This window comes from Staurois parvus, unplaced genomic scaffold, assembly GCF_062004578.1.
Source record: "Staurois parvus isolate SC_StPar_1 unplaced genomic scaffold, SC_StPar_1.0 ptg001220l, whole genome shotgun sequence".
In the NCBI taxonomy this organism is placed as follows: domain Eukaryota; kingdom Metazoa; phylum Chordata; class Amphibia; order Anura; family Ranidae; genus Staurois; species Staurois parvus.
The window spans coordinates 1352017-1370843 of record NW_028319016.1 but is presented as its reverse complement, the minus strand read 5'-3'; the positions used below and the strand labels follow the sequence as shown (position 1 = coordinate 1370843).

The following is an 18827-nucleotide window of genomic DNA, read 5'->3' as shown; positions in this document are numbered from 1 at the left end:
TCAGGACCTCCTGCTGGTGACCCCTCTAGTGATTGAAAGATCTATATAGCGGTATCAGGACCTCCTGCCTCCTGCTGGTGACCCCTCTAGTGATAGAAAGATCTATATAGAGGAATCGGGACCTCTTTCCTCCTGCTGGTGACCCCTATAGTGATATAAAGATCTATATAGAGGTATCAGGACTTCCTTCCTCCTTCTGGTGACCCCTCTAGTGACATAAAGATCTATATAGGGGAATCAGGACCTCCTTCCCCCTGCTGGTGACCCCTCTAGTGATAAAAAGATCTATATAGAGGTATCAGGACCTCCTGCTGGTAACCCCTCTAGTGATAGAAAGATCTATATAGAGGAATCGGGACCTCCTTCCTCCTGCTGGTGACCCCTCTAGTGATATAAAGATCTATATAGAGGAATCGGGACCTCCTTCCTCCTGCTGGTCACCCCTCTAGTGATAGAAAGATCTATATAGAGGTATCAGGACCTCCTGCTGGTGACCCCTCTAGTGACAAAGATCTATATAGAGGTATCAGGACTTCCTTCCTTCTTCTGGTGACCCCTCTAGTGACATAAAGATCTATATAGGGGAATCAGGACCTCCTTCCCCCTGCTGGTGACCCCTCTAGTGATAAAAAGATCTATATAGAGGTATCAGGACCTCCTGCTGGTAACCCCTCTAGTGATAGAAAGATCTATATAGAGGAATCGGGACCTCCTTCCTCCTGCTGGTGACCCCTCTAGTGATATAAAGATCTATATAGAGGAATCGGGACCTCCTTCCTCCTGCTGGTCACCCCTCTAGTGATAGAAAGATCTATATAGAGGAATCAGGACCTCCTTCCTCCTGCTGGTGACCCCTCTAGTGATATAAAGATCTATATAGAGGAATCGGGACCTCCTTCCTCCTGCTGGTCACCCCTCTAGTGATAGAAAGATCTATATAGAGGAATCAGGACCTCCTTCCTCCTGCTGGTCACCCCTCTAGTGATATAAAGATCTATATAGAGGAATCAGGACCTCTTTTCTCCTGCTGGTAACCCCTCTAGTGATTGAAAGATCTATATAGAGGTATCAGGACCTCCTGCTGGTGACCCCTCTAGTGATTGAAAGATCTATATAGCGGTATCGGGACCTCCTGCTGGTGACCCCTCTAGTGATAGAAAGATCTATATAGAGGAATCAGGACCTCCTTCCTCCTGCTGGTGACCCCTCTAGTGATATAAAGATCTATATAGAGGAATCGGGACCTCCTTCCTCCTGCTGGTCACCCCTCTAGTGATATAAAGATCTATATAGAGGAATCAGGACCTCTTTTCTCCTGCTGGTAACCCCTCTAGTGATTGAAAGATCTATATAGAGGTATCAGGACCTCCTGCTGGTGACCCCTCTAGTGATTGAAAGATCTATATAGCGGTATCAGGACCTCCTGCCTCCTGCTGGTGACCCCTCTAGTGATAGAAAGATCTATATAGAGGAATCGGGACCTCTTTCCTCCTGCTGGTGACCCCTATAGTGATATAAAGATCTATATAGAGGTATCAGGACTTCCTTCCTCCTTCTGGTGACCCCTCTAGTGACAAAGATCTATATAGAGGTATCAGGACTTCCTTCCTTCTTCTGGTGACCCCTCTAGTGACATAAAGATCTATATAGGGGAATCAGGACCTCCTTCCCCCTGCTGGGGACCCCTCTAGTGATAAAAAGATCTATATAGAGGTATCAGGACCTCCTGCTGGTAACCCCTCTAGTGATAGAAAGATCTATATAGAGGAATCGGGACCTCCTTCCTCCTGCTGGTGACCCCTCTAGTGATATAAAGATCTATATAGAGGAATCGGGACCTCCTTCCTCCTGCTGGTCACCCCTCTAGTGATAGAAAGATCTATATAGAGGAATCAGGACCTCCTTCCTCCTGCTGGTCACCCCTCTAGTGATATAAAGATCTATATAGAGGAATCAGGACCTCTTTTCTCCTGCTGGTAACCCCTCTAGTGATTGAAAGATCTATATAGAGGTATCAGGACCTCCTGCTGGTGACCCCTCTAGTGATTGAAAGATCTATATAGAGGTATCAGGACCTCCTGCTGGTGACCCCTCTAGTGATTGAAAGATCTATATAGCGGTATCAGGACCTCCTGCCTCCTGCTGGTGACCCCTCTAGTGATAGAAAGATCTATATAGAGGAATCAGGACCTCCTTCCTCCTGCTGGTGACCCCTCTAGTGATATAAAGATCTATATAGAGGAATCGGGACCTCCTTCCTCCTGCTGGTCACCCCTCTAGTGATATAAAGATCTATATAGAGGAATCGGGACCTCCTTCCTCCTGCTGGTCACCCCTCTAGTGATAGAAAGATCTATATAGAGGAATCAGGACCTCCTTCCTCCTGCTGGTCACCCCTCTAGTGATATAAAGATCTATATAGAGGAATCAGGACCTCTTTTCTCCTGCTGGTAACCCCTCTAGTGATTGAAAGATCTATATAGAGGTATCAGGACCTCCTGCTGGTGACCCCTCTAGTGATTGAAAGATCTATATAGCGGTATCGGGACCTCCTGCTGGTGACCCCTCTAGTGATAGAAAGATCTATATAGAGGAATCAGGACCTCCTCCCTCCTGCTGGTGACCCCTCTAGTGATATAAAGATCTATATAGAGGAATCGGGACCTCCTTCCTCCTGCTGGTCACCCCTCTAGTGATATAAAGATCTATATAGAGGAATCAGGACCTCTTTTCCCCTGCTGGTAACCCCTCTAGTGATTGAAAGATCTATATAGAGGTATCAGGACCTCCTGCTGGTGACCCCTCTAGTGATTGAAAGATCTATATAGCGGTATCAGGACCTCCTGCCTCCTGCTGGTGACCCCTCTAGTGATAGAAAGATCTATATAGAGGAATCGGGACCTCTTTCCTCCTGCTGGTGACCCCTATAGTGATATAAAGATCTATATAGAGGTATCAGGACTTCCTTCCTCCTTCTGGTGACCCCTCTAGTGACAAAGATCTATATAGAGGTATCAGGACTTCCTTCCTTCTTCTGGTGACCCCTCTAGTGACATAAAGATCTATATAGGGGAATCAGGACCTCCTTCCCCCTGCTGGGGACCCCTCTAGTGATAAAAAGATCTATATAGAGGTATCAGGACCTCCTGCTGGTAACCCCTCTAGTGATAGAAAGATCTATATAGAGGAATCGGGACCTCCTTCCTCCTGCTGGTGACCCCTCTAGTGATATAAAGATCTATATAGAGGAATCGGGACCTCCTTCCTCCTGCTGGTCACCCCTCTAGTGATAGAAAGATCTATATAGAGGAATCAGGACCTCCTTCCTCCTGCTGGTCACCCCTCTAGTGATATAAAGATCTATATAGAGGAATCAGGACCTCTTTTCTCCTGCTGGTAACCCCTCTAGTGATTGAAAGATCTATATAGAGGTATCAGGACCTCCTGCTGGTGACCCCTCTAGTGATTGAAAGATCTATATAGAGGTATCAGGACCTCCTGCTGGTGACCCCTCTAGTGATTGAAAGATCTATATAGCGGTATCAGGACCTCCTGCCTCCTGCTGGTGACCCCTCTAGTGATAGAAAGATCTATATAGAGGAATCAGGACCTCCTTCCTCCTGCTGGTGACCCCTCTAGTGATATAAAGATCTATATAGAGGAATCGGGACCTCCTTCCTCCTGCTGGTCACCCCTCTAGTGATATAAAGATCTATATAGAGGAATCGGGACCTCCTTCCTCCTGCTGGTCACCCCTCTAGTGATAGAAAGATCTATATAGAGGAATCAGGACCTCTTTTCTCCTGCTGGTAACCCCTCTAGTGATTGAAAGATCTATATAGAGGTATCAGGACCTCCTGCTGGTGACCCCTCTAGTGATTGAAAGATCTATATAGCGGTATCGGGACCTCCTGCTGGTGACCCCTCTAGTGATAGAAAGATCTATATAGAGGAATCAGGACCTCCTTCCTCCTGCTGGTGACCCCTCTAGTGATATAAAGATCTATATAGAGGAATCGGGACCTCCTTCCTCCTGCTGGTCACCCCTCTAGTGATATAAAGATCTATATAGAGGAATCAGGACCTCTTTTCTCCTGCTGGTAACCCCTCTAGTGATTGAAAGATCTATATAGAGGTATCAGGACCTCCTGCTGGTGACCCCTCTAGTGATTGAAAGATCTATATAGCGGTATCAGGACCTCCTGCCTCCTGCTGGTGACCCCTCTAGTGATAGAAAGATCTATATAGAGGAATCGGGACCTCTTTCCTCCTGCTGGTGACCCCTATAGTGATATAAAGATCTATATAGAGGTATCAGGACTTCCTTCCTCCTTCTGGTGACCCCTCTAGTGACAAAGATCTATATAGAGGTATCAGGACTTCCTTCCTTCTTCTGGTGACCCCTCTAGTGACATAAAGATCTATATAGGGGAATCAGGACCTCCTTCCCCCTGCTGGGGACCCCTCTAGTGATAAAAAGATCTATATAGAGGTATCAGGACCTCCTGCTGGTAACCCCTCTAGTGATAGAAAGATCTATATAGAGGAATCGGGACCTCCTTCCTCCTGCTGGTGACCCCTCTAGTGATATAAAGATCTATATAGAGGAATCGGGACCTCCTTCCTCCTGCTGGTCACCCCTCTAGTGATAGAAAGATCTATATAGAGGAATCAGGACCTCCTTCCTCCTGCTGGTCACCCCTCTAGTGATATAAAGATCTATATAGAGGAATCAGGACCTCTTTTCTCCTGCTGGTAACCCCTCTAGTGATTGAAAGATCTATATAGAGGTATCAGGACCTCCTGCTGGTGACCCCTCTAGTGATTGAAAGATCTATATAGAGGTATCAGGACCTCCTGCTGGTGACCCCTCTAGTGATTGAAAGATCTATATAGCGGTATCAGGACCTCCTGCCTCCTGCTGGTGACCCCTCTAGTGATAGAAAGATCTATATAGAGGAATCAGGACCTCCTTCCTCCTGCTGGTGACCCCTCTAGTGATATAAAGATCTATATAGAGGAATCGGGACCTCCTTCCTCCTGCTGGTCACCCCTCTAGTGATATAAAGATCTATATAGAGGAATCAGGACCTCTTTTCTCCTGCTGGTAACCCCTCTAGTGATTGAAAGATCTATATAGAGGTATCAGGACCTCCTGCTGGTGACCCCTCTAGTGATTGAAAGATCTATATAGCGGTATCAGGACCTCCTGCCTCCTGCTGGTGACCCCTCTAGTGATAGAAAGATCTATATAGAGGAATCGGGACCTCTTTCCTCCTGCTGGTGACCCCTATAGTGATATAAAGATCTATATAGAGGTATCAGGACTTCCTTCCTCCTTCTGGTGACCCCTCTAGTGACAAAGATCTATATAGAGGTATCAGGACTTCCTTCCTTCTTCTGGTGACCCCTCTAGTGACATAAAGATCTATATAGGGGAATCAGGACCTCCTTCCCCCTGCTGGTGACCCCTCTAGTGATAAAAAGATCTATATAGAGGTATCAGGACCTCCTGCTGGTAACCCCTCTAGTGATAGAAAGATCTATATAGAGGAATCGGGACCTCCTTCCTCCTGCTGGTGACCCCTCTAGTGATATAAAGATCTATATAGAGGAATCGGGACCTCCTTCCTCCTGCTGGTGACCCCTCTAGTGATAGAAAGATCTATATAGAGGAATCGGGACCTCCTTCCTCCTGCTGGTCACCCCTCTAGTGATATAAAGTTCTATATAGAGGAATCGGGACCACCTTCCTTATGCCGGTGACCCCTTTAGTGACATAGATCTATATAGAAGAATCTGGGCTTTCTTCCTCCTGCTACTGACCCCTCTAGTGGTCTATATAGAGGTATCAGGTGATCCCTCTAGTGATAGCTAAAGATCTATATAGAGGAATAAAGACTACCTTCGTCCTGCCTGTGATCCTTCTAGTTATATACCTTACAATTCTATTTATGTTCTCCCCTACCAGGCCACTCTGTTTTGCCCAAATATTTTCCCTTTGTGGTTATGGCTAACACTGTACCCCAATATTGTACCCTTTCAGGGGATTCTTTCCTTAAATGGTGATCTGTAGTTTCCTCTACTTTGATCAATCTTCCAGCAATGCCAAATCATATTTGGAGGGACTGTCCCTCTATGGGATCCAAATCCCTCTGTCCATCATCCTTCCTTCATCCTGCCAGTAACATTAATTCCCATTGTAGGATGACAATGCCGAAGCCTTGTACACACAATGAGACTATTGGACGACATACCGCATTCGGAGCGATCGTCCAATAATCTGATCACAGCTGTAGGGAGCCGATCACGACAGTTCATGTGAAAATTTCTGAAGGGACAAGCACTGTCATGTTTCACATGACTGTCATATGCCTTTAAGTGTTCTTGTATTTTGTCTCTGCTCCTCCCTTTCCTTTGGTTTAGTTCTTGCTGTATAGATATCCCGCCCCTTTCCCAGTAATGCATTTCAGCTTCTAGCCTCATGTCATGAAGTAGATCACATTATGATCTTTTGACCTATCCGATGTTCATTGTTGTAAGATTCTCTCAGTTTATGGAATAAACTTCACAAGATCTACAAGGTGTCATCCAATCGAGTCACTTCCTGTGTTATTCAACTAAGATTGGAGTCACCGCTATCTCATCACAACTAAGTTACAGAGATCACACTATCAATCCTTAGATTGCAGAGACAGAACAAGCACGAACATTTTTCTCGTACGATAACAGAATTAATGATTTTCATTCAATCAGTACAATATTCGTCCAATAAAAAAAAACAAGTGACCAAGACCGCGCATGCTCGGAAACAAAAGAATATATTACAGTACAATAAGATACATCACTTATAAAGTTGTATTCTGTCTCATGAGAATTTTCGTAGCTTTAGTAAATTCTTCAACTTTCGATATGAGACTAGGATGCGGAAAAAAAAAAAAAAGAGGACGATCATTTGTCTGATGTTCTCATCTTGTGTACTAGGCTTTAGCTGCTGCTGGCTACCTAGACTCTCCCTGTTTGGTTGTCCTCATAACACTGTGTCACTATGGGCTCATTCACACTTGACTTATTTCCAACTCTTGCCAAACTCCCTTATAGCATTTTACAGGCATTTGGGAATTGTTTTTAATGCTCCTCAAACCCTCCTCAAATACCTATGCGCATTTTTGAGGCGTTTGCCAAGCGTTAAAACCGCACCACAAACGCCTATAATGAAGTTTAAGGCTCCGTTCACACTAGCTTTCAGGTGTCAGACAGGCGTTCGGAGCATTTTTAATGTTTCTCAAACACTTATGAAAATTCTGCACATGGCAGCACACAGTGCTGTTCACACTGAAGCGGTAGCGTCGCGGCAAAACTGACACCTCGGGTTGAGTCAGGAGGAGGTGAAGCCTCCCATTCAAGTCTATGGTGCGCCTGGCAGGCGTTTGCGGTGTGGTTGCGGGGCAGTTGTGGAGCGTTAATACCATTTAACTTCATTTTAGGCGTTTGTGGTGCGGTTTTAACGCTTGGCAAATGCCTATCAGCTGCCTCAAAACTGCGTATAGGGCATTTGGGGAGCATTTGAGGAGTGTTAAAAATGCTTCCCAAACGCCTGTCAAACACTATAGGGGCGTTTGGTAAGAGTAAGAATTAAAGTCAAGTGTGAACGAGCACTTATGGTATTAAAGCTCCGCAAACGCCTGCCAGGCGTTTGAGGAGCGTCACCATAGACTTGAATGGGAAGCTTCAACTCCTCCTGACTCGACATGAGGCATCAATTTTGCCGCGACGCTAATGCTTCAGTGTGAACAGCCATGTGTACAATTTTCATAGGCGTTTGAGGAGTGTTAAAAACGCTTCCCAAACGCCTGTCTAATGCCTACTGACAAAGCCAGTGTGAACGTAGCCCTAGGCTCCCTGCATTCATTGTGTAACATTGTACAGAACGGCACTGATGTCATGTTAGAACCGCTCTCTGGATCGCTGAGAGATGCCCAGCCCCGGAGAAGAAGCATAGAGGGCCCCATGGCATTATGTGCCCAGCTAAAGCAGGGCTGCCCAGCCTTTTGTACAGCAAGCGCCACCTAAGTGATTTGGTCACTGGCCTGATGCCACAGTAAAATGAAATGGTTCAGAATTTCTAATTTTTTTATTTTGAACAGCATAATGAACATTTTCCTCCTGCAGCTGGAGGACGGAAGAGGAGGAGAAGACGACTTTTAGCAGTTGCAATATGAAAATGGACAGGATTTGTTGCTGTATATGCTGCCCCTTCTGTCCAAGGGTAAAACCGAATGTGACAGGGCTGCACGGGCCCCCTGGAGCATGGGACGGGGTCACCATTGAAAATCCTGAGGCTACAGCAGTGGTTGGTGGTGTGTCGTAAAAACACATCTGAACTATGGGGTTTTACCACCCCCCGAAAATGCAAATGTAATGAGCTCTTACTGTCCTGAGTCCTCTGCAAGGCTGCTTTCACACTGATGTGCTGCGGTTTAACCACACCAGGGGTGCAGCGCAGTGCACTTGCAGCTTTCCTGGGTGTCAGCTGCACTTCTATTATAACTTGTGGGTGTAGTGCACTTTCCTAAAGTGCTCCATAACTCCTGCATTCAAGATATAATAGAAGTGAGCTTCCCTGGTGTGAGGTCGAGGGCCACATCGGAGGGATCCCCAGGCCACAGGTTGAGGACCCCCAGGGGTGGACTGACCATTCGAGCACTCGGGCACTGCCTGAGGGCCCAGGGTCAGTAGGAGGCCCCAAGAGATGCCCCTGGTACCTTTCATTGGCTTTTTCATAGGCTTTTTTGGGTGTGGGCGAGGACACAGGGGCCCCATGATCTCTTATTGCCCGGGGGCCCCATGAGTTGTCAGTCTGCGCCTGAGCACCCCTGAGCTAAAACCTTTTAGAAATGTTAAATCAGTATAAAACTCAAAATGTAATATATTACAGCTTATCAGTCATTAGATATGGTGGCTGCATTTGTTTTCTCTCTTTTTTTTTTTTGTTTAAGGCTTTTTTCCTCTGCTTTCACCTGATGATCTAGCCGGTAACATACCTCCTGTATTAGAGTGCCTCCACTCTGGATGAAGAAGCACAGGAGGCACCTTTGGACATCAGCATTGTTAGGCTGGGGGGGAGGGGCATGTTAGATGGTCGAACAGAATTAAACACACTAGCAAATTTTACATATTGTTTGAGTTCACCAGAGTTCATCTTGAATTATAATTCGAGAATTATTGCTCTCTCTCCAACGTTCGCTACGAGACATCACATGTACAGTACATGCATGTACAGTTTACATACATGTACACGCTCTACATGCTCATTTGCAGGGGTGTTTATAATTCATTATTTTATTACAATTTTTAAAAAACTTTTATTCTTCATTTAACTTTATTGCCATCTCAAGTCCCCTACGTGATAACATCGGGTAGGTTTTAGGTCCTCTTTATGGAGACATCAGGAGTCTATCAGACCCCCAATGTCTCCCCTGCAGCTAATCAAGCACAGATAATTCTTGATCAGGGGCGGACTGACCATTTGGAAACTCGGGCACTGCCCGGGGGCCCCATGAGTTGTCAGTCCGCCCCTGTTCTTGATTAGCTGCTTCCCTGGCTACAGTAGCCGAAGCATGATCATAATGAACCCGGACGTAATGCAATACACATCACTTCCAGGTTCATTAGTCACAGAAAGGTTTGGGGAATAGATGGTCCCTGAACGCCTCCTGCTGCAAATATGACCATGGTTTTGGGCTCCCTGGAGGAATGGGGAGCTCAGGAACCATTGCGGATGCTGGCAGAGGTGGGGCAGCCTTGTAAATACGATCGCTTTTACCTGAAAGCAGAAATTTGGCTGTAAAAATCAATGTGGAGCTCAATAGATTGTTTTAACACCTTGGATGCATATAAATGGGTTATAAAGTCACATGTAGAAGCACAGACTAGCAAGGCAAGTCCCAAATGACTATTTACAGAGCTTATTGTTCCCCTGCCCTAGAATATCACATTTGTCAGGTCAACTCCACCCAAAGCTACCATTTCAGTTTGCATGGACACTGGCCAATAGTATCTCTCAGATATTCCATTGTTCAGATTTCTTTAAAAAAAAAACAAAATCTGTGCTTACACACCTTGGTGGATCAGGGAGTTGTAATCAGGATCTCTTCTGGATTCTCTGAGAAATGTAAGAAGTCAGAATGTGGGGGCACTCAAAAAGTTTAAAAAATTAGTTTTGGGTGGAGTTAAACCCTAAATATAAGCTACCCCATATGGAAGAAAAATATATTTATAATATATTTAAAAAATATTCTTCCCAAATATATTGCCATATATTTGAAATACTAACATTTTGGCCATATTCAATATATTTCAAAGTATATTTCAATAAAAAAAAAAAAATTATTTATATATATATATATATATATATATATATATATATACTGTATATATATATATACACACACACATACACACTACATGTTGAAATGCATTTTTATTACAAAATATATGAAAAATATTTTTAAAAAATACATTTCAAATATACCGTATGTCTTTAAAAATACAAATCTACATTTTTGGAGTTCATTTACAAATATATGTAAAGATATATGTTAAAATGACTTTTATACGTTAAAAAAATCTGACGAATATATAAAAAATATATATTTTAAAAATATACTACACGTTGAAATGCATTTTTATTACAAACTATATGAATAATATTTAAAAAAAATACATTTCAAATATACTGTATGTCTTTAAAAATACAAATCTACATTTTTGGAATGCATTAACAAATATATGTAAAGATATATGTTAAAATGACTTTTTTATATGTTAAAAAAAATCTGAAGAATATATGAAAAAATATATATCTTTTAAATATAGTCTTCAGATTTTTTTTAACGTATAAAAAAGTAATTTTAACATTTTTACATATATTTGTAAATGCTTTCTAAAAATCCAGATTTGTATTTTTAAAGACATACAGTAGCTTTTTTTTTCAGCCATCTGAGGTCGCCATAGCTCCCCAGTGCGGAGCGATTTACTTTTAGAGCTCATCCTGATCCAGCCATCCATCAACATCCAGAGAGGGGAGTTCCTTAATGCTGATATCCACACCCGTCCATCCCTTAAAGGGACCTCTGGTTTAGCTGGATCCTGTACTATCCCGTGAATTACTGACAGCACCACCATATCTAGAGGGAGGATTATCCTGTGGCAGGACCTTATCCATATCCTAAAGGAGACCTCTACACATATATACAATGCGTATTTACGTTACGCATCTGGTGAGTGCGTAATTCTACCATACCTTTTTGGAGCACCATTATTTACTACCCAGATCTGCACGGAGGAACAGTTTAATATTTGTCATATTTATTTGTGGACATTGATTATTTTATATACATTTCTATAGCGCTGCACCTATTATGTGCTTTGATACAGTAACTTTGAAACGTATTTTTAAAAATATTTCTCATATATTTTGTAATATACACATACATATATACATACACAGTTGTGCTCAAAATAATAGCAGTGTGTTGAAAACAGTGAATAAAGCTCAAAATCCTTCTAATAGCTTTTATTTCCATCCACACAAATGCATTGGGAACACGACACATTCTATTCCAAATCACAACATGAAGAACAATATATCAAATTTGTGTTGTTCCTCTAAAAAATTTAAGAAAAGTGAATATTAGACTGTTAAAAAAATCGCAGTGTTTGTATTCTTCTTTACAAACTCAAACATTCACTATATAAACTGAGAAATGTTTGAAGATTTTGCTTTCCTTTGAATGACTTCATGAATATTTGGTTGTAGTTGCACTGTTTCTGAGAACTGCTGTACATCTGTGTTGCATGGAGTCACCCAACTTCTGGCCCCTGTGATCAGGTATTCCAGCCCAGGATGATTGGACTACATTCCACAGTTCTTCTCTATTTCTTGGTTTTGCCTCAGATGTCACCCCACAAGTTTTCTATTGGATTAAGATCCGGGGATTGGGCTGGCCACTCCATAACGTCCATCTTGTTGGTCTGGAACCAAGATGTTGCACGTTTACTGGTGTGTTTGGGGTCGTTGTCTTGTTGGAACACCCATTTCAAGGGCATTTCCTCTTCAGCATAAGGCAGCATGACCTCTTCAAGTATTCTGATGTATTCAAACTGATCCATGATCCCTGGTATGCGATAAATAGGCCCAACACCGTAGTATGAGAAACATCCCCATATCATGATGCTTGCACCACCATGCTTCACTGTCTTGCACAGTGTACTGTGGCTTGAATTCAGTGTTTGGGGGTCGTCTGACAAACTGTCTCCGCCCACTAGACCCAAAAAGAACAATCTTACTTTCATCAGTCCACAAAATGTTGCGCCATTTCTCTTTAGGCCAGTCAATGTGCTCTTTGGCAAATTGTAACCTCTTCAGCACATGTCTTTTTGTCAACAGTGGGACTTTGCGGGGGCTTCTTGCAGATAGCTTGGCTTCACATAGGCGTCTTCTAATTGTAACAGTCCTCACAGGAAACTTTACACCTTCTTTCATCTTCCTGGAGCTGATTGTTGGCTGAGTCCGCCCCATTTTGGCTATTCTTCTATCCATTCGAATGGTAGTTTTTCACTTTCTTCCACGTCTTCCAGGTTTTGGTTGACATTTTAAAGCATTTGCGATCATTTTAGCTGAGCAGCCGATCATTTTCTGCACTTCTTTATATGTTTTCCCCTCTCCAATCAACTTTTTAATCAAGGTACGCTGTTCTTCTGAACAATGTCTGGAACGACCCATTTTCCTTCGAATTTCAGAGAGAAATGCACTGTAACCAGCATGTACAACATTTGCTGCCTTCCTTCCTTAAATAAGGGCAATAATTGCCACCTGTTTTTCAAAGAATGAATGACCTCACTAATAGAACTCCACACTGCTATTATTTTGAACATGCCCCTTTCAATGAGTGATTCAATGACACAGAATCAGCAGCATGCATGTCACGACTGTTGGGTCTGTTGGATTTCTATTACTCTACTACACCTGCTAGTAAATTATTTGCCATGTAGAAATATCATTTCTATCAAAAACAGTGATTGATCCGGTTAGTGATGTCTGACTGCTAGTATTTTGAACACAACTGTATATATATATATTTATTGAAATATATTTTGAAATATATTGAATATGACCAAAATTGTAGTATTTCAATTATATGGCAATATATTTGGGAAGAATATTTTTGAAATATATTTAAAATATATTTTTCTTCCATGTGGGACATTGCTCAGATAAAAGAGGAGCAAGTAAAAGAATGACTTACCCTGGGAGATCCTGCGGCTGTGTCCTGGCTTCTTTATCCCGGCTGAGATAAGGTTTTTATATTCCTACATTGAACAGGTGACCTGCACTTCCTGTCACCATGGCAACAAGCAAATAACTCCCCGTAAAAAAAAAAAAAACTGAAACAGGTGGAACTGGGAACTTTGTTACTTTTTCTTTTCTCATGGCCGATCATTGCCACCCCCCTCCCTCTCCGCGGATCGCATGTCAGTAAATTAAAGGAAAGCTCTAAAAGAGTCCAGTGTACGAGGCCCGGATGGATGGGGCTGGGACGGTCTCAGTGAAAAATAATACCTTCAGATTGTATGGGGCTATTGTTCCCTGGGAACCGTCCAGGGCTCACTGGAGTCTGAAGGTTGAAAGATACATACTGGTTATCTTGTAACATTTAAAGCAGGGCTAGGCAACCCCGGGAGATCTACGCAACAAGGGAGAGATCAAAGGTCACCAGGGTGCAGCATGATTTTTTTTCTAGGAGATAATCTGGTAAGGCATCATCCAAAACTAAGGAAGGTTTAAGGAGTTCAGGTATCTCCCAGAAGTGAGTCCATCCCTGACATTTTTGTAAATATTTGATTCTATCTTTTCTTGTGACAACACTGAAGAACTGACACTTTGCTACAATGTGACGTAGTCAGTGTACAGCTTGTATAACATGTAAATTTGCTGTCCCCCCAAAATAACTCAACACACCGCCATTAATGTCTAAACCGCTGGCAACAAAAGTGAGTCCACCCCTAAGTGACAAGGTCCAAATTGGACCCAATTAGCCATTTTCCCTCCCCAGGGTCATGTGACTCATTAGTGTTACAAGGTCTCAGGTGTGAATGGGGAGCAGGTGGGTTACATTTGGTGTTATCGCTCTCACTCTCTCGTACTGGTCACTGGAAGTTCAACATGGCACCTCATGGCAAAGAACTCTCTGAGGATCTGAAAAAAAGAATTGTTGCTCTACATAAAGATGGCCTAGGCAGGGGTGTATTTACCACAAGGCAAACAAGGCAGTTGCCTAGGGCAGAATTTTTCAGGTGGGCAGCAGCATGTTTCAGGGGGGCAGTGCTGTCCCCTGAAAGAAGGAAAGGAAGAAGGGACACATGCAGCATGGGGACCAGGTGTGATCTGAGAGAGGATGCGGGCTGCTTGATGGTGTATGTAGAGCCTGACTTTTGTTCCCGGGGATGTCCGGAGTTGTGAAGGTGAGTGTTTTATCTCTTTTCGGGGTGTGGGTGGCTGCCAGCATATGAGGGCAGTGGTAGTGGATTACTCTCTCGGGTGGGGGTGGGGGGCTGGGGTGTTGGTCAATGGGGGGGAGCCACTTTTCTTGTTGCCTAGGGCAGCACGAAACCTAAATACACCACTGGGCCTAGGCTATAAGACATGAAATTTTCTCCAAATGTCGGTAACATCCCATGCAAGCCATATATACAAAGAAAACCAAAACAGTTCAGAATTAAGTTATGTGTAATAAAATGGAATGACTCAGGGAAAAAGTATTGAAAGGGAAGTGCAAATAAAGCATGGAAAGCCAAGACACCAGCTGAAATCTCCCAGTAATTACAAATCAATCTTGCCCCTTGTCAGTGCAAATTAATATCAGCTGGTTCAGTCTCAAATGATGACCTATGAAAAGGTGTCTCATTACCAAGGTGTCACACAAGAAACATCTCATGATGGGTAAACTCAAAGAGCTCTCAAGACTGTCACAACCTTATTTTTGCAAAACATACTGATGGCATTGGTTACAGAAAGATTTCCAAACTTCAAGTGAGCACTGTTGGGGCCATAATCCAGAAATGGAAAGATCAACATTTCACCATAAACCGGCCATGACCAGGTGCTCCTCGCAAGATTTCTGACAGAGGAGTGAAAAGAATTTTCAGAAGAGTCATCCAAGAGCCAAGGACCATTTGTGGAGAGCTTCAGAAAGACCTGGAATTAGCAGCTACAACTGTTTCAAAGAAACCAATAAGTAATATACTCACCTCTATGGCCTGTATGCACGATCACCACGCAAGACTTCATTGCTGAAGAAAAAGCATGTTGAAGCTCCTTTAAAGTTTGCTTTAACATTTAGACAAGCCTGTAAAATACTGGGAGAATATAATCTGGTCAGATGAGACCAAAATAGAATTCTTTGGATGCCATAATACACACCATGTTTGGAGGTCAAATAGCACTGCACATCATCCCAAAAAACACCATCCCAACCGTGAAGCATGAAGATGGGAACATCATGGTGTGGGGCTGCTTTTTCGGCACACGGTACTGGCAAACTTCATACCACTGAAGGAAGGATGAATGGAAAAATGTGCCAAGACATTCCTGATAAAAATCTGCTGCCATCTACCAGGGTGATGAAGATGAAACGAGGGCGGACATTTCAGCAAGACAACGATCCCAAACACAAAGCCAAGGAAACTCTTAAATGATTTCAAAGAAAGAAAAGAAAGCTGCTAGAATGGCCCAACCAATCACCTGACTTGAATCCAATAGAAAATCTATGGGAAGGCCTACAGATCAGAGTTCACAGAAGAGGCCCAATCCCCCTCTTAGCACATTTCCTCCCCAAACATAGCCCTCCCAACCAACACTTATCCCCCCCCCCCATCTTAGCACCATCAGATGGCAATAAGCATCATTAAAAATCCCTGATATGTATGTCCATCTCGTGGCCAAATATGTCATTTCCCATTTTAAATAAATGAAAAACATTCATCCAGCACAGGAAATAGTCTGACATTAACTTTAGAGATGAGCGAATCGAACATGACGAAGTGGAATTTGTTCCGAAGATTTGGAAAAATTCTATTCGCGACGAATCCGAAGATTAGCAAACTTCGGATGCACGAATCGAATTTTCCCAAAAATGGCGGCGACATGTGCGGCGACAGGAGAAAATGGACAGAGAAGATGGGGCGGGGATCTCTGGGAAGGCGCGCAGACAAGGCGCGCTGACCCATAATGCATTCATGAGTCATGAATCATGACATGTGATCGCATTAGCCAATCAGCAGCCAGCCAGCACTGTGTAATGGTGGAGCTATAAATCGCGGCCATCTTAGAATTCTCCATTAGCCTCCGGTCATTCAAGAGAGACAGACCTGTGTGTATTAAGGGACAGAGTTAGGGCCACAGAGACTTTAGGGCCACAGAATCGTTACTCAGGGACACAGAATCGTTACTCAGGGGCACAGAATCGTTACTCAGGGGCACAGAATCGTTACTCAGGGACACAGAATCGTTACTCAGGGACACAGAATCGTTACTTAGGGCCACAGCTATCAAAGAATCGAAAATTTAAAGTGACATACACCCTTTTTTTTTTTGGTGGCTGTCGTGCACAGTTGGTGCTGCAGTTTGCCGATTGTGCAAAATAAACTGACTTTCTGCTTCACAACCACTATTGTACGTTCAAAGAGTTAAATCCATTTACACGCCGGCTGGCGGTAATATTTTTTGGGTGATTAGTGCATTCCAGTGACACAAACGTACAGTTTCCAGCCAACGGCAAGCTGCAATTGACCGATTGTGCTAAATAAACTGACTTTCTGCTTCACAACCACTATTGTACGTTCAAAGAGTTAGATCTATTTACACGCCGGGTGGCGGTAATATTTTTTGGGTGATTAGTGCATTCCAGTGACATAAACGTAGTTTCCAGCCAACGGCAAGCTGCAATTGACCGATTGTGCTAAATAAACTGACTTTCTGCTTCACAACCACTATTGTACGTTCAAAGAGTTAAATCCATATACACGCCGGGTGGCGGTAATATTTTTTGGGTGATTAGTGCATTCCAGTGACATAAACGTACAGTTTCCAGCCAACGGCAAGCTGCAATTGACCGATTGTGCTAAATAAACTGACTTTCTGCTTCACAACCACTATTGTACGTTCAAAGAGTTAGATCCATTTACACGCCGGGTGGCGGTAATATTTTTTGGGTGATTAGTGCATTCCAGTGACATAAACGTACAGTTTCCAGCCAACGGCAAGCTGCAATTGACCGATTGTGCTAAATAAACTGACTTTCTGCTTCACAACCACTATTGTACGTTCAAAGAGTTAGATCCATTTACACGCCGGGTGGCGGTAATATTTTTTGGGTGATTAGTGCATTCCAGTGACATAAACGTACAGTTTCCAGCCAACGGCAAGCTGCAATTGACCGATTGTGTACAATAAACTGACTTTCTGCTTCACAACCACTATTGTACGTTCAAAGAGTTAAATCCATTTACACGCCGGCTGGCGGTAATATTTTTTGGGTGATTAGTGCATTCCAGTGACCTAAACGTACAGTTTCCAGCCAACGGCAAGCTGCAATTGACCGATTGTGTACAATAAACTGACTTTCTGCTTCACAACCACTATTGTACGTTCAAAGAGTTAAATCCATATACACGCCGGGTGGCGGTAATATTTTTTGGCTGATTAGTGCATTCCAGTGACATAAACGTACAGTTTACAGCCAACGGCAAGCTGCAATTGACCGATTGTGCTAAATAAACTGACTTTCTGCTTCACAACCACTATTGTACGTTCAAAGAGTTAAATCCGGTTTTATTTTTGGGGTGCTTATTGAATTAAAGAGTATGTCAGACAACACGCAGAGGAGTGGCAGAGGAGGCAATGTTTCAGGAGCGAGCAGACATGGCAGCAGAGGAAGGGGTCGAGGCAGCACTAGTCGCAGCCAGAGGCCAGTGCTCCCGGTGTCATCCAGCGGTCGTGTCTCCACCGACAACCCTGCCGTCATCGATTGGTTGACTCGGTCGTCTTCCTCTTCCCAGGTCACCTCTGACACCTACAGCCAACGGTCGGTGGGTACGTCAGACACAACCGTTAGTTGGCATGGCCCGGGAGCAAGCCCACTGAAATCACGTGTCCTCTACCTGCCCCTGTCCTTTGGTGTTCCCTCACCAAGCGAAGTATCGCATGCTGTGGGCTCAGCCCCACTGTACAGTGAGGAAGAGCTAACAGAGGGCGGTCAGGAACGGGGGGAGACATCCGCCTCTTCAGCAGCCAGGCGAAGAAGTACTGGCGAGGAGAGTGGCTCGGTAGCCGGTCTAGAGACAGGTCTGTCTCCTGACCCACACGCAGCCGAGGGGGCTAGTAGTGACGCGGAGACCCTAATTGATGATGATGAGGCTGATCGCACTTGGCAGCCTCGTCGTCATCAGGCTATTGCTTCCGCATCATCAGGAGAAGAGGGTGCCAGCTTGCCAGCGAGCAAAACAGTCGGTGGGTTGCCCAGGAGGCAGCAGGGTCGCAGCAGTGTCAGTGGAGCCAAACGGCCTCCACTGCAGCCTACCACCACGGCCAGTAGTGGTGCCGGTGTGCACGGAGGAAGTAGCAGTCAGCCAGTGAGGAGTAGCGGGGGCAAAGTTTCCTACTCGGCGGTGTGGCAATTTTTCGTCAAGCCGCCCGAGGAAGTAAACGTAGCCGTATGTCGACTATGTGGCCAGAAAGTCAAGCGTGGCCAGGGGGCCAATGTTGG

At 44.0% G+C, this 18827-nt stretch overlaps 1 protein-coding gene across 1 annotated transcript in view; it reads right to left on the bottom strand.

Annotated features, from left to right (window-relative positions):
* Positions 1 to 13618, bottom strand: part of AGR3 (anterior gradient 3, protein disulphide isomerase family member) — a 64438-nt gene extending 50820 nt beyond the window's left edge. Inside the window, exon 1 of the mRNA XM_089660247.1 lies at positions 13311 to 13618. The gene's annotated coding sequence lies outside the window, so the exon portion shown is untranslated. The remainder of the gene's footprint in view (positions 1 to 13310) is intronic.
* Positions 13619 to 18827: the final 5209 nt, after the last annotated feature.